This window comes from Excalfactoria chinensis, chromosome 5 (assembly GCF_039878825.1).
Source record: "Excalfactoria chinensis isolate bCotChi1 chromosome 5, bCotChi1.hap2, whole genome shotgun sequence".
Lineage (NCBI taxonomy): Eukaryota > Metazoa > Chordata > Aves > Galliformes > Phasianidae > Excalfactoria > Excalfactoria chinensis.
The window spans coordinates 45,633,921-45,648,530 of record NC_092829.1 but is presented as its reverse complement, the minus strand read 5'-3'; the positions used below and the strand labels follow the sequence as shown (position 1 = coordinate 45,648,530).

At 37.9% G+C, this 14,610-nt stretch overlaps 1 long non-coding RNA gene across 1 annotated transcript in view; it reads left to right on the top strand.

Moving 5' to 3' along the window:
- The first annotated feature begins 1,593 nt into the window (after nt 1-1,593).
- The window catches only part of LOC140253486 (uncharacterized), a 97,456-nt gene continuing 84,439 nt past the window's right edge, over nt 1,594-14,610 (top strand). The window contains exon 1 of the long non-coding RNA XR_011903869.1: nt 1,594-1,650. This is a non-coding gene — a long non-coding RNA (uncharacterized lncRNA). The remainder of the gene's footprint in view (nt 1,651-14,610) is intronic.

Genomic DNA, 14,610 nt, shown 5'->3' with positions numbered 1-14,610 from the left:
TCTGTTTGTTTTGGCTTTGGGTGAAGGAAAGTATTTGTCCTCCATATATAAACAGCCAGAGATAATAGTATGTCAATAGATATCTTCCCATATTTACCCTTTAAAAATTAATCAAATTAACTACAGTAAAAATAGTGAAACAGAAATATGGAAAGTTTCTCATTGTTTTCCTTTTCCTTTTCCTTCCTTATGAACACCAATAAGTGATCAGAGTACCCAGAAAAGCTATTCTGGTGAATTTGGCACTCATGGCATAGATAAGCAGTCATGACCAGGTCAAGAAAATACCCAGTGTGGAGATAGGTTTTTTGATGGTGCAAAGGCAGCCATGGATACATAAAAAGGGTGTCTGGTAAAGATAGGGACATGTGTAGTTCTCAAAAGAGGTTCAGCATTTTAGTTCAGGTAACAACCTAAGCAGATTATCTAAAGTTCTCTAAATCCTGCTGTGGTAAAACTCAAGCAGCAGCCTCATGAGAACCAAATTTCACATGACATTTCAAACTTCTGCTTCTGGTTCATTTAAAAAATAAAACAGAAGTGCAGAATTAAAATATGTTCTTTAAAAAGGAAGATAATGTAACGTGCTTTGTTGTTTGCTTTGTAACAGTTAATTTGTTTAACTTCAAGTTTAGATGTGATTTTGGATTAATGGTTTATTTAAACCATTATCTTCTCTCTAATTGGGGCTTTTTTTTTAAGCTACCTGGGAAATATCTATACCAGATCCCAAAGCAGTACAGAGTAGGGTAGACACTAAATGGTGTTAGCAGTGCAAATTTGCAATTTTTTTTTTTTCTTTTTTTTTTGTGGGGGGAGGGAGGGTGGAAATCTTTTTTTTCTTCCTTTACATTTATTTATTATCTGAAGGAAAAAGAGGAGAAGAAAAAGGACAAGTCAAAATATATTTTTAGGAAAAAATAAATAAATAAACCTGTCTTCCTTAATCAGATTCTATTTTCTTTTCACTCCATGAATGAGATAAACTGCTAGAGAAAATCAGGTTAGAGGAGGAGCAGAGACGTTGTGTTTATCTGCACACAAGAGGTTTGGAATGAAATGGTCAAACTATGAGGGACATACCCTTGTATTTTGCAATGGGAAGAATGTAGTGTTACTGAATTAGGTGCTAGATACCCCATGAAATCTTTCTATGACATTCTGGAAGCTATTTAACTTTTCTTAATTTAAAATTATGTTATATTATTCGTCATGTAATGAATGTGAAATCTCCTGTGAATGGCCAGACTGTAAAATATGGCCCTCATTTAGTTGCCCAAATGACAGTTTCTCTATTTTAAAGATTTTACCTCAACTGTAATTTTTGGGAGTCTGAAAAAATCTTAATTTTGCTTTTGAATCACTTTAAAAAGCATTCCTACTTAGACTTGTGGGAGTCATTTACTGACTCCTACCTGATCCCTTCTGTCTCTCTTATTTATGCTGAAGGAGTTCCTGAGTACACACTGCAGATAGGCTGGGGCAGAGTTTTGTTCATGTATGAACTGATTTCTCCTGCTATTGTTTAAAATTATGACAGCAAACTTCTTCTCAATGAGACTTTTTTCTCTGTTTTTTTTCTTCTCTTTCACAGAGTAGTCTGAAATGATTAGAAGGTCCATGGGAATGGAAGCTTTCAGAAGGAGGAAGGTATGGTTTCAATTAATATTCTTCTTTATCAGAAGCAAAAGTTTCACTGTAATATACTAATTGCGACAGGATTTGGACTTGAGGCTTAGTTTGTATCTGGTCATGGAGAAGTACAGCTATCTTACATAAAAAGTTGTGTGTTTTATTTTTAAGAGAATACAGATTAATTTTGAAAGTATTAAATATTTTTGTTTTGATTTTGTTGCAAAACAAACAAACAAACAAAAAAACAGTATCAGGGATTCACAGCTTGCATCAAAGAAAATTCCCTGTTATTCCCTGCCTATTTCTTTGACAATTATGAAGATGGAAAACAAAGAATCTGTCTCATTACTGTGGTATTATTGCTCCCTTCCTAGTTTTCCCATTCTAGAAGTGTGTCTGATTTGTAAGTCTTTAAATGGTAATAAAATTAGGAGTGGGATTTCTGTGTGGTCCCTGCACCAGTTGGAGAAAAGACCCAATACAACTAATCTGCTGAAATTTAATGAATGTCCTGCTGACTTTTAAAGGAACTGGGTGCCTGACTACCCTCTGAGACTTCAAAAATCTCCTGTATCAGTCAGACTTTTTCAGGAAATCAGAATGAGCAAGTCCATGCAGAAAATGCCACTGCTGTTCCTACAGGTTTCCACAAGGCATTTGACCCCTCCCCTCCCTTTCTTCCTTCTTTTTATACCACTCTGGAATGCAGATATTTTGGCTAATTTTCTCCAGCTGTCACATAGTCTCTCAGGAAAATGACCTCGCAGAGTGACCACTTCCCCTAGTTCTTGACTTAAGTAGATTTTTTTTTTCAGAGCTTTCACCACATCATCCACATCACTCTCTGGTGTCTTTCATGAGTCAGGAAAAAAGTAGGAAAGAAATTCACCCTTGAAAAAAAGAAAGGAAACTAACCAGATCAGTTTGAATGATTTTTATCAGTTGCTGTTTCAAATCAGTTTGTGTAGCAAAAAGTTAACATTAAGCATTCCCACTAAAGGGCAGAGAAATATTAGTGTTTGGATACCTTCCTTATAATTTGCTGTTTGGCATGCAATTAGTTGATTCATTTAGAAATGACAGTTTCAGCAGATTTGAGAATCAGGCCTCTTGTAATTCTTTTAAATGTATTCTCCAGAGGGAAAAATTTTGTTGTAGGAATCATGATTCAAGTTTACTTTTTTGAAAAAGCACAAGGAAAAAAAAATTAACAAAATGTGACATGATAAATACTTATGGTGTATGAGTTATGGAAATGAGATGCAGGTACATGAAAAGCTAACAGTAGATTAAGTGCCATTGAAATAATAAGGACATTCTGTGACATGACAAAATTACAGTTTGTTGGATTCATTCACCTTTGAGGTAAATTATATTTTATCTTCAGTATTATTCTTCCATGGAAGTTAAAGTTAATGGGAGTCTTGTTAAGCACAGCTTTCCTCTTCCTCTGAGCTCTCTGTAGTTATCAGGAATAGCTGGTTAGTATAGCTTGTTGTAGAATCCGTTTCCAACCAAAACTTTTCTCCAAAGGTATTCTTTACTTCCTCACACTTTGATAACTTTTATACTTTGAGTTCATCCAGTGTTTCATCTTGAGCTTTAAATATCTGGTGAGAGGAAAAGAAAGATGGAGACTGCAAATAGGCTGCAGTCTTTACAACAAGTGACTGAAATCTCTGTGCTCTCTAAAGGCCACATTTACAACTGTTGCATATGGTAGAAAGTACTTAATTCCCCAGCTGTTTGAAACTGACATAGAGCAATTCCACACTGTAAAATGGTTTGATATTTCCTATTTTATGGTTTGAAAGAGTATCCCAACATCTTGCTGTTTTCTGTAGCTGTTTGGGAAGTGTCTTCCAGGTAATTTTAGCGAGCTTTGAGTTGTATTATATATGAATGCTATATTGAGACTGTTCAAGATATGTTGTAGCTGTGATTCATTTCTCTATTACTCTAAAGCTAGTATCACTGTAATTTTCTGTAACATATACATTGAAATATTTTACTTTCATTTTATTACTTGGAGATTGATTACTTGGTATGATCTCCAGCAGCCGAGGCATTTTAGAAGGAAATTAAAGAATGATTTTATTGGTTAGTGGTGTCAGATTGGCTCCCTGGTATAGATATAAGCTTCATGATCCTTAATGTCCCTTCCAACCCGGGTCATAAACCAACAAAGTCAGGTTCTAAAATCAGACGGGTGCCCTGTCAAGACTTGGGCATTTCTGCCCACGTGTAGAATATATGCCTGTCAGCATAATGAGTTTGCATAATTGAAAGAACAAATGTAAGGTTTAAGGGGTTGTGAGTAGATTGTAAAAGTTATTGTGGCATGGATCTGGTATGGGGTGAATAGGGCTGGGGCTAGAAATATTTGTTCATCTCTCAAAGGCTATCAGAGAGGAACTGAACTAGGGTAAGAAAAATTGTTGTGTAACTGTCAACTACTTGTTTTTATGATGCTATTGATGGCTCTAGGCTTTGCATGTAATCTATAAATCATTACCCTGTATCTTTGTCTGTATGTTGCAAGAATGCCTCAACTTTGTATTGAATCATTCTAGTTTATGACAGGGCTGTGTCTTTTTCCTCTTCATAGCTATAGACAAAAGATTATGCCAAAATATGTAGCAAATTTGGGGAAGTGAAAGGGAAAGGAGATGGCAATACAATTGCTGTAAGAATGTGAAGGGTCATAAACTCCTAGCAGGAGTTAGCTATGGCCTAAACACTGTAGGGTGTTCAACTGTGGTCTTAGGGATGCTCAGTCATGCAGTGATCCCGCTTGCTAGAGATGCTATCTCAGCTGCAGATGATCAATGCTGGCAGGCTGTGATCCTGCCATGACTTGGAAACTGAAGAGGCCATGTTGACTATGTTGTAAACTGGGAACTAGTGAGCAGGAATATGCTTTAAAAACTCCATAGATCTTTCTTCCAACTGCATATATACTGAATTGACTGGACTTGAACAGTCTCTTTTATTTCAGTGGAAATTCTTTCAGCGTGAGTTCTGACTGAAGTGGATAAAAATGATGGTATCTTTTCCTAAATGATTCCCCTTTGCATGAGTTTATTTCTCACAGCTAAAACCTTTGGAATTTAAGAAATCTGATAAGCAGGTTTTCTGAATCCTTATAGCCTTAATCACAGAAGTAAAGGAGAAGAGTACTAATGGCATAATGGTCTTATATTCATGCCCTCTTCCAAATATGTGCTTTACCCATCATGCAAATACTGCTATTAATAATAATTTTTATAACATGGATGATAGATAAGATAGCTGTTTTCTTGGAATTAGTATGTGTAAGGTATTACTTCACCTCTCAAAGAGAGACACACAACTTCCATCTGGCAGTTTTTTAAACATCAATCAAAATAAAAACAAATGGTCTTAGTAAATTGTTTAGCCTAGAAGGTTAATATTGTGTTTATAAAATGAAAATGCTCTTTGTAGCTTCTGCACACATATAATTACATAAGCATCTCCATATTAATTTAGATGGATTATTTGCACAGGATATTTCAGACTCTTAAGATTCTAGGAGGGAATGGGGATGAGCAGAGAACGAGTACCATATTCCAACTGATTAAGTATTTCTTCACATGTATCTGATTCAGAAAAAGACTTCAACGTATGTACACTTTCAAGTACATGCTCAGGTCTCACTGGCTTTAAACATGCACTGATCAAGGATGCTTTTTCAGATAGAAGCAGTGTGTTGTCCCAGTGAAGTCTACTTGGTTTGCCAACTGCTCAGATCTGCTTCTGTACAAGTAGTTGATTCTTTAGAGTAGCTCTTGCTTCCAAAATTAACTTTGCATTTTGGGATTTGAAGTAGTCTTTCAATGCAGAAGTATTCTTTCTATCAAAATAAACAAATGTAGCTTTAGGAGGCTACAGTCCTCCTTTGTAGCCAATAGCAAATTAATGAATCTTTAATGATTATGTTTCTTGTACCATCCCTTTTCTCCTATCTTTTCTTTCTGACCACTGCAAAGGACAAGGAGTTCTGGCTGCACAAATACAAGAGAAGTTGCTTTATTGTGAAGGAGAATAAAAAGTTTTGAGAGTGACTAGGTCATATTCTTGTCAGTCTCCTGTACTTAGACTCCTTTCAGCTTAGGTTTTGGTGACAAACTGCACAGCTGTAATGGCTTACATTTACCAGCCTGCATATATGAAAGATGTGTAATGTTAACTAAGCCCTTTCCCGTCCCTCTTGGAAGACCACCCTGCCTGCAAAATCTCCAGAGGAAAACACGGCATGTCCTGATCAGAAACTGCCTTTGTTGGCAGAAATACAGTAAGTTGCATTAACCAAAACAGCATTTTTTAAAACATTTTTGATGGTGGCTGCTTTTTATTTAAATATTCATTCTGCTTTTGTAAATGGATCTCATTTGGTCTTTATATCCTGACATCACAGGACTATCTGAAAGCCTTGTTTACACTTAGCAGTGGAAATTGCTTCAAGGCTTGCACAAAACCTTCAAAACCTGATATACTCAGTGCGGGAGAAGGACTAGATTCTCCTCTGCAGACCTCTAGACATCAGTTTTCTCTAGGGTGAACTTTCTGATGATGAAGCCATCTTTCTTCCCCACTGACAGTGCAGCTTTTCTACTGGGTAGGAGCTGGTGTGCTGTCAGTGCAAGCTCCAGGTGTGGGTTTCATGGGTGGGTAGTTATCCATGCCAGCAGAGTAGAGCTTGAATCCTCTGGCACTGTCATTCTGGTTATACTGGTGGACATCTGTTGCTGTTAGGAAGCAAAAGTCACTTTCAAAACTTGTTCAGCTTCTCTGATATTGACTTCTCTGTGCACTGCCTGTTGCTCTGTATTCCAGATCTTACAGTTATCAGTACTTAGCATTTGTCTTCTGAACAGTAAGGCAGCCCTGGACAATTGTAATTACCATAGAGATATTAATAATCATATTGTCCTGATCACAGCTATTCACTTACAGCTGAGAACACAGGAAAAGTTGGAAGAACTGTGGCCACAACGTTTCAGTTCTAATTGTACATGTAAAGGGAAAGAAAGCCTGGGAATAATTGACTCAAGGGAAGCCACTCTAAATTCCCTATGACACAACTGCATTTTGATACTCCAAGCACTGTTGTAGTCTGAGGATATAACAGAGGGAGCTAAACACTATCTTTTCTGTTCTTTCTTGAATCGTGGGTATGAAGCTTCTTGCTTCAACTGCTACTCTATATACATGTCAGCACAGCATAAAATACACTGTCTAGACTGCCTACCTACTTGAGTTAACAAGGTGCACAGTTTGTAGAACGAAACCCTTCTCTCTTCAACATCATTACAGCAGTGTAACCACATTCCAATGAGTAAAGCAGTTCCTAATCTATGTCAGAATAACCTCAGGGACAGTTAACTAATCTCAGGGTTCTGTGATGAACCTTATGCTAAGGAGTTATAGACTGAGATAGTGCTTTCTGACTGGTGGTTCGCAGATGGCACTACCAATCACATAGATCTGAACCATAAACCTAGTGGTGACAGCATTCGCTTCTTTTCTGTGTCCTGGCTTACGTGAGTGTGAGGTGGTTGTAATTATGTTAATTTACTTGTCTTAGATGCTGTGACAAGTAAATTGCAGAGTGCTTATAAAGGGGTTTCAGGTTTGTGGTTCTGGATGTGAAAGCTGTGGGCTTAGACTTTTTGCAGATCTCAGGACAAATGTCTGTCTTTTCCTATCTACCTAACAGTCCTTCATTCAAGAGGGTACAAAGTAGCAGACATCCTATGTCAAAATCTTGATCTTGTTTTTTTGGTCCTGTTCTGGCTGTAGTGAGAGGCTGTACTCATCTCTCTCTAATCCCAAAAGTTTTCTGCAAAAAATTTAAATATTACTGTCTGCATTTTGCAGATGGAAAAGCATAGCAAAGAGGTTAAATAGCATACATAGTCTAATGTTAGAAAGAGATAACAAGCATAGGAACAATACAAATGGCCAGAAATGCTAGGTGTGCTGTTCAGAGTCACAGTGCAAATTCATCTAAAGACAGTGTTCCTGCACATGCATCTAGAAGTGCCTACTTTCCTGTGTATCTCCCTATAATGTGATGTATGTACTCACAGAGCCAGATGGAGATGTCAGTGTGGTAACATTATAAAGCTTTATTAGAGCATATTTTCTGCTCTGGTATTTATCCTCTCAAATGTCCGTGGAATAATACCTCCAATTTTTCTTTCTTATTGTGTATTATCTCCCACTCTTTGTATGAAATTTAGGACCCATTTACATGTAGAGGGAGCAGCTGCATCCTTACCTTACTCTTCTGTCAGCTTGCATCTTTGGTGTGAATGGAAGGACCCAGTTCTGCCAAGTTTCTGAATGCTTCTCAGAATAGTGGGGTTTGGGGACTTTTCCTAAGTGGTGGTTGTGATTTTCAGGAATTCTTAAGTTATCTTCCTGCCCTTCTGTGTGCAAAATGTGAGGGATTTTGCCATTTAGAAAACAATTGCATGTATTCCTTTAATTTAACTCCTGTGGTAACCTTGTGTTTTCAATGAAGCTAAGGAGAGGGATAGTAAGTGCTGGGATGGCCTTCATTCATTTACTCTTTTTTGAAAATAAGAGGAAGAAAACTTAATTAGCATAGCAGTCTATTAGGTCCCATACTTTTAGCACCGAAAGGTCTTCCTGTTTCCTTGTGTTTTTATAATACATCTGACACACTGCTAAATTGCTGGGAAAGTTAGGAATAACATTAATTTAACAGGAGTGTTAGATTAAAAATGTGTTGTAGAGCTGGACGGCTTCTTTTACTTCTTTTCTTACTGCTTGGCATTCCTGATGCTGGGTCTTGGTTTCGGTAGCCATGCAGCATATGAATCAGAGAGAACCCACCCTGTGCTTTGGCATAACTCTTAAGACACTGACAGTTGCTCTTTCTTCAGCAGTAATTAAACAAGTAAAAACTGGTTACTTTGGTTAGCAGATATAAATGTGGAAAATATTCACAACTACATATCACTGGGCGTGTGTGTCTAAGGAATCTGGATGAGCTGTGGTTGGACTCTCCTTTCCCACATGCTTACAACAAAGGTGCTTTATCCAACAAGGCAATCTGGACAAAGTCTTTTATTTCAGCTAATTCATGTTCTCTTTTTCTTCGTGAGGCTTGAAGGTTTGCTGATAGTGCAGTTCAGAGCAACACTCAACGATAGGAGGCACGGTGGGGGTAAGACTCAGCAAGAAGAAAAATAAGTTAGAACTAGAATGAGGTAGAACTAAGGGCTGGCCTGTCCTTAGCTTTTGATAATCATTTCTCTCTTCTAGTTAGTTGTGCAATTAAAGAGTGAGCTAGCAAGGCTCAGTTTGGAAATAATTATGACTGGTATCTTTATCTTATAAGTTCTCCTGTAAATGACCTGGTGTAGATATGGTTGTTATAGGTTTGAAGATATTGTGTTGCTCTAACTACGGAGGCAGACACGCTTAGAAGCAAAGCAAAAATGAGTGTAGGCAAACCTAATGGACTGTTTAAATAAGCACATCTTTTGGAAGGAAGTATAACCTAACAGTAAAATGTCAATGGTGTTTCAAGAGCGGTGTGTTTGATTATGACTTTCTTTCAACCTCCATTTATGGCCATTGGCTAAAGAAAACTGCCTCCTTTGCCTCAGTGAGCACTTTGTTAAATGGGAATCATCAAACCAGAGTTCATAAATCCAGAAAAATTCTTTGTGATCATCTTTGTTTCCTGATCTATACTGTAGGCTACAGAACTTCCTTAGATTAACTCCTGTCAGTACTTACACAGATCTGCTTTTAGCATCCCTATTAAAAAACACTTTGTAAGCTGGACCATATTTAAAATGGTAATGCCAGCATAATGTTGATCTGAAGGAGGAAAGCTAAAATCCTTTTAGGATATGATCAGAGCAGTGAATATTCAGTTAAGAACGATTGGACTGGATGATCTTTTAGGTCTTTTTCAACCTTGGTGATTCTATGATTCTAAGAAGATAAATCCTAATACTTAATAATTGTAACATAGGCCAAATTCCAGTTACACCTATGACTGCTAAGCTGCCTGTTTCCCTAATTTACTCTCCCCACATGTTCTTCTTGCTAGCTGAAATTGCTGTTTCCCAACTTCACATTTCTCAGTTTGAACTGGGGCTCTTTTCCTAATGTCTAATTTTCAAATCCCATTGAAAGATGGACACCAAAAGTAAAGTTCTTCTCATGATAGTTTGGTGAGGATAAATTCCTCAGTGCTTGCGAAACGTTTTGAGGGAGCCATGAAATAGAGGTTCTGGTTTCTTGTTTCTATTCTTCTATGATAGTACTTGATGTTTTCCAAAACTGAGGCGAAAATGTTACCAAGAATATTGACGGTAATTCCTGCAATTGACATGACTAGAGCAAGATTCTTAGATTCTTAATTTTTTCTTACCTTCTTTCAAATCCTTGTGTGATGAGAAAGGGAGATGAATAACACATCTCTGATATGGGACTTACTTCAAGCAGTGCTGTCTGGAAGAGTGCAGAGTGCAGCTGGCACCTTGTCTGTGCACAGACTCTGGGGTTCCTACCTGCCCCATGGTTAGGGAAAAGGGAACAACAGAGGTTACTCAGCATGTCCACAGGACATGCCCTATGCGGTGATTCAAGTTACTTGAAATGAGTAGGAGTTTCTTTGTTGAATTCAGCAGTTCTAGGCCTGATAGTCCTAGACCAAGTAAGGATGTTTTTGGTCTTCATTTTTAAGCAAATAGCTTCAGTTTACTCCTGGCGGCTATATTATTTTTCTCAAATTACCCAATTTGTATTCACTGCCCTCAGGGATCTCTTTTCTCATTGCTGTTTATTACACACAGAAGATTTGCCTCTCCTGTAATTTATCCCCATGGTACAATTCTACTGACTTGAGAGGAGAAATTCCAGCTTTGTACCAAAATAAGTAAAAGGAAAATTGGTGCCAGATTTTATCTTTGGTGAGCAGCTTGATTCTCTTTGCCTGGAATCATCCAGTGATACCGCAACTCAGAGCTATAGCCTGACATCCAAATATAACAAATATTTCTGGGTTTCCATATTATGCTTTCCTGCTCCTCAGATTTGGGCCAGGAGGAAGAAGAAGATTGTGAAAGAAAATGTACACATGAATATTTTACTGATGTACTATGTTAGGAAGAAAAAGATGTAAAAAGCAGATGAGTGATTCATAGTGTTTTGGTTAAAAATATTGTAGCTTTAAAACATTGCCTCAGTGTGGTTGGGATGCTTACAATGAATATATTTCACACCAGATGTGGTCTCAAATGTACACGACTTGGGATTTTCCTTCACACAGTAACCGTCGCCTGAGGATCCCCAGGTTTCAAAGAGACCGCTCCTGTTGTAGTTGTCCTGCCCAAGGGATAACAGCAAAATGTATACAAAGGCTAGGGAGGCTGCTGACCCCTAAAAATCTCAAGCGTCAAATAGCCTATGAAACATAGATGCCAGTGTTCTACTTCCAGGCACTGAATAATGCCTTTTGTTCCCAAACCACGTGCCCTTGCACTTGTAGGAGCGGGCACCATTAGAAGAGGTGATTTTCCATCGACCCCATAACATATATGCTCAGCAGATGCAGGAGGGCCCATAGGACATGTTCTTTCTCAGATGATCGTTAGTTATGTTGTTGCAGGATGCAAAAATTGAATGGGGCTTCTCATTCCAGCTGAAAAGATAGCAACAGCCTCTGTTAAAAGATACATCCTTTCAAAGATAGATACAAGGTTTAGGATTTCTCTCACTCGTTTGGTGCCATATATATGTGAAGTTTCTAGAAAGGATTAAAAAAGAAACTGCACTGAAGTTTTGTGCTTTTTTTTTTTTTTTTTTTTTTTTTTTTTTTTTTTTTTTTTTTTTTAAATACAGTGAATGAGCTGGATGTGGATATCCAGTTATAGAAAGATGCTGAGTATACAGAAAGATTTTGAGTTCATTAGTACCAGCAGAGTGGTTAGCCAAGAGTATGTTACTTTTGGAACTGAAGCTGGAATTGTAATGGGGAAAATAGGAAGCCCAGCTTGTGCGCATGAATGGGCAGCTCCAACGAGACCTGTTAAGGAGCCAGTGTGGAGCTACAGCCACAAATACAGGGCTCGCTCTGTGCATCTGTGCAGACCTTATTTAAATGTTTGAGATGCAAGAGCTAAAGGAATAAAGGAGTATTATTTCATACTATTTAGAATATAAATACCACTTTTTCTCTCAGCAGGACTGAGACAGTCAGTGGCAGTGCCTCAATTAGCACCTTCTTTCCTAGGCTGTACCTGAACTTCAGTCAGATGCGTCATTCCAGTATGCACTGCTTTAGCTAATATAGCTATTGGTAGCAGGAAAGCTGCAACACCTTGGGCTTTGGGTAAGCTACGAAAGATATTGCCTAGCTGAAACCGTGAACAAATATTTGCTTGCTTGACAGCTGAAGCCTGTGGCACCTGGACCTCATTGCTTTCAGCACTCAACCCTAGTTTGGAGTTAGTCTGAGATACCTACATGTGTAGCAGTCATGCCTTGCCATTGCTATCAGAGTAGATAATCTGGATGCTTTGCATCATTCTGTGACAAGAGTCAAGTGCAAACCTAGATGTAAGGCTTTACTGCCTAGGTTCCAAAGAGGCAAACTTCTGTTGCTGGGTCTCTAGAAAGTTATACAAATGGCAGGATTTAATCAAGTCTGAATGTAATTTTGGGTAACTAAATAATTGACGTAATACTGGTCACAATATGTTGGCTGGTGAGGACCACAATAAACCATGAGTGTCAGCTAATCGTGATTAAACACTGATTAGGTCAGGCTAAAACTGCACTTAGCTGACATGTGCTGAATGCTATTTGTTCTTGTCTACACTGATTCACATTGCATTCAGTGCGGCACAATATAGATAAGCCCTTTGGGGAGAGCGTAGCTCTGGTCAGGCCTCAGTGTTCCCTGACTGGCCAACAGCTGCTCAGAGCAGTTTTATAAAGGGACCACTTACCCATCCTTTGATGGAGAGATAAGCCACTGTAATGTAATTACAACCAAGGAGATGGGAGAGGGAAAAGAAAAAAATATGCCAATCACGGAGGGGGTAGATGGAGAGCCTCAGATTCCTTCTAACCTAAACATTGTGGCAAGGAAAGAAGTCTTAATTAGGAAACGTGTAGGCATAGAACAGGAGCCCATCCTAAATGAACTGGGGTGTGATGAGCATAAAGAAAATGCTTTTTAAAAAGATCTTTGACTCCCACTGAGTGCTTGTTTCTTAGACTTCCTTGCCTAATAATGTCAGCATTTAAATGGCCCCAACTACCAAATAACAAGGCTTTGAAGTTAACACCTCATTGAGGTATAGAGTTCATACGTTTGCTATTCCTATTATTTGGCTAGAAACCGTTTTCTGCATGGCTAGCTTAATAGGGCAACAGAATATTAAGTTGTATAGGGATTGAGAAAGCTATTCACACAAAGGAAAGAGCTACAGACTTCATGTATTTGAACAGAGCCTGACAATTAAGAGAAAAGAGCAAAAGTCTGAGAAGTGCCCTGAATCACATAATTGCACAATTTATTTTCATACCTGTGATATTTCCAGAGGCCTGGCACAAGCAAGGAGTTTTAGCACCGGACTGTGTTAGGGAGTTGTAGTTGTAATTAGGAGATGAGATCCGCTATTTCTCCCATCCTGCTAAAGTTTTAAAGTTCTAAAAATAATCTTTAAATATTTTTTTATCTTTAAAAATATCAAGAATTTTTAATATATTTTCACTGAAAAAGGCAACAAAATGCTGAAAAATGATCTGGTGCTGATTGGACCAATTACTCAGTGGACAGGAAATCCAGATTCATGTTCCCCCCTGTTATTTTCCATACAGATGGAACATCAGACTATCTTGGAATCTCTTTCTTTTGCTTTTGACCCCAGCACAAACCAATGCTCCGAGATGAACATCTTCAGACATGCACTTCTAGACATATTACACCAATAAATGTGCTTTTCATTCTTCTACATTTTTGGCACAGTAATTACCATTTGTCTCTACTTCTGATAATACGCTGCGGCAGAATAATTAGCACTGCTCCCAGCAAATTATTCTAAGCCATAGTTACCTATGTCATAGAAAAGCCTAGACTCTGCTATTAAAATGGTGGCTCTTTGGTGCTTAATGCCATGTAGTAGATGTTTTCTAACTCTGAAAAGTACATGACTAATCTAAACAACTGAGAGTGTGAATGTTGTTACTAGTCTCATTTTTACAGGTAGGTGACTGAACAATAACATGAACTAGGGCTGTGCAGGAAGCTTTGCAGAGCTGGGACTGAAAAAACCTGGAAGGATGCCCCAGACTTTGATGACAAGTCCACCTGTCTCATGTTTTAATAAGAGTATGAATGAGACATAGAGTCATTACAAAAGTTGAAAAGGTTTAGGAAAGATCTGTTTGTTTCAGTGCTAATAGGATTCCCAGCATCTACTTTTTATTCCTATGATATTTTCAATCTAGTAACTGCTGGTTGTAAAATTGTCTGGTGTTCAGAATTCAAGGTATCTCTTGTCATTTATGCCACTCTTTCACTGACTTAGCTAACCTTATGCTTCCGTTTACTTTTCTGAATTTAAGTATAAAAATATCTACCTCCTCCAGGCTTCAGTTAATGAAGAATTCCATCTTCATTCCTACCCAGCATAATTACTTTACATCTATGCCACTGTAAATATCATCATGATTCAGTCCAACATTTATAGCCTTTTATCCCCTAGCAAAAGGTACATTAGATATTCATTCACAAGCAACTGGCATCTATGTTTAAATGAGACAATTATTATGGGTATGTAACCAGTATAATCTTCTGTAAAAATATCTTTCATTCTGCTAGCCCTCTCAGAGCTTGGAAAGCAGATTGGAGGCAATTTCATGTGTTTATATTAGCTTGCTGCTAAGAATGAATCA